Genomic DNA, 2,179 nt, shown 5'->3' on the forward strand with positions numbered 1-2,179 from the left:
ATGATTAATTATGTGACCGAGAAAAATAATTTCCCCCAAGTTAATTGCACAAATTACTGTAGTCCTAAAAGGTTAATGATTGTCAACTGTCTTTGAGGCATAGAGCCTATTAAATGCCAGCATCATTTGAATAATTTAAATACCTAGACTAGTCCTTCTTGGACAAATGGGTCTCATTTAAAGGACAATAGTTAGTGCATTTTTATATATTAGGGAAACATTTTTAGATTCTTAGCTGGCTAACTAAATCAATCATATGGGTCATAATAGAGTTTTGTATTTCAAAATAAAAGACATTAAAACACATATTTCAGAAACTAAATATGACTTTTAGATTACTTGTTATCCTTACCTTAAAAAGCTACTGAATTGTCACTTGAAGTTTATAAACAAATTTTTGTATTTTATATAGCTTTATGTTAGACCCTAAAAATTAGGTGGAGTTAATAAGCAATTATCACTTTGGATATCTGAAACTTCTTTATTGCTTTCATAGAAGAAAACTTTAAGTTGCAGTCGTAGTTGCAGAGTTCTTGTCTCCTTGCCAGTGCAGCCGGGAAGGGCTCCCAGAACCACAACCCAGCTGCTGCCAGAGTGCCTACTGCTGGTAAAGGATCTGAACCCAGTGGAGGTCCCACCAGAGGCCCCGTGAGCAAGAGCCTGTAGCAGGAGCTGATGACCCTCATAATGTCTGGTAACAAAGGAATTTCTACCTTCCCTGAGTGAGACAACCTTTTCAAATGGATAGGGACCATCCATGGAGCAGCTGGCATGGTATATGAAGACCTGAGGTATAAGGTATCTGGTGTCTCTTGAGTTCCCCAGTGGCTACCCTTACAATGCACTCACGGTGAAATTCCTCATGCCCTACTACCACCCCAATGTGGACACTCAGGGTAACGGCTGCCTGGACATCCTGAAGGACAAGTGGTCTGCCCTGTATGACGTCTGGACCATCCTGCTCTCCATCCAGAGACTGCTAGGAGAACCCAACATCGACAGCCCTTTGAACACACATGCCACCAAACTCCGGAAAACCCCACAGCCTTTAAGAAGTACCTGCAAGGGAACCAGCAGTTAGCGTAATGGCTATGTCGCTGGACTCCCACCTAGTCGACCGTGGTTCGCATCCTGGACCCGGTGGCTTAAAACTCACGCCGGGCATGTGTGCGTGCATGCCCAAGATCCCAAGAGGAGAATGGAGGAGAAGGGGTTGTGGTGTGACCATCCCATCTGGGGGGTGATTTCTTGCTTTCTGTCTCTATGTCTCTCTCTGTCTGTATGGTGAGCGCACGGGCCCTATAGTGAAAACCTCTATTAAAAAAAAAAAAAAAAAAAAAAAAAACCCACAAAAAAGAAACACAAATAAAAAAAAAAAAAAAAAAAAAGAAGTACCTGCAAGAAACGTACTCCAAACGTACTCCAAACAGGTCTGCAGCCAGGAACCCTGACCCAGGCTGTCAACCTCTCCTTCTGTTGTCTGACTTTTTCCTTAGTTGATCTATCCTTGATTTCTGTTAGGACTCTGTATCTCAAGCTGTGGTGTTATTTTTGTTTTGTTTCCTTTTTCTTATTTTATTTATTTTTTGTTGTTGTTGTTGTTTTTGGAGAGGTATGTTCTACAGGGCACGTGCACTTGCTAGAAAGACAAAGACTGACAGAGAGGCAGAAAGCACATCACTCCCCAGCGGGATGGCCATGCTGTAATCCCTTCTCCTCCATTCTCCTCTCAGGATCTTGGGCATGCATGCACATGCACCCAGCATGAGTTTAAGCCACCAGGTCCGGGACTTGAACCATGGTTGACTACATAGGTGTCCAGCAATATAGCCATTATGCCAATTGCTGGTCTCTTCTTTCCATTTTTTAAATTAAGTATCTGTTTGAGCCCTTGTGTCACACATTAAATAAATGCATTTTAGTTTTTTTTTTTTTTTGTACCAAAAAAAGAGAAAACTTTAATATTTTTAATATTTTAATTTCATTTTTAAGTGCCAAACTTTATATTTTAAAAATTTAAATTTATGTGTATGTTACGATTTTTGAAAGTGTCACTTTGTCACAGTCCTCTTGTGCTGGCCTTCTGAATAGCTGATAACTATAGGGATGTGCCACATTGCCCACAGTACCTGGCATGATTCTCAGGCTGCCAGGTCCAGGACTGAACCACCATTGGCCA

General features: G+C 41.3%; 1 pseudogene; it reads left to right on the forward strand.

Moving 5' to 3' along the window:
- LOC102474888 (ubiquitin-conjugating enzyme E2 C-like) lies at positions 1-1,451 on the forward strand (annotated as a pseudogene).
- Positions 1,452-2,179: the final 728 nt, after the last annotated feature.

This window comes from Tupaia chinensis, unplaced genomic scaffold (assembly GCF_000334495.1).
Source record: "Tupaia chinensis unplaced genomic scaffold, TupChi_1.0 Scaffold000101_1, whole genome shotgun sequence".
Classification (NCBI taxonomy): Eukaryota; Metazoa; Chordata; class Mammalia; order Scandentia; family Tupaiidae; genus Tupaia; species Tupaia belangeri.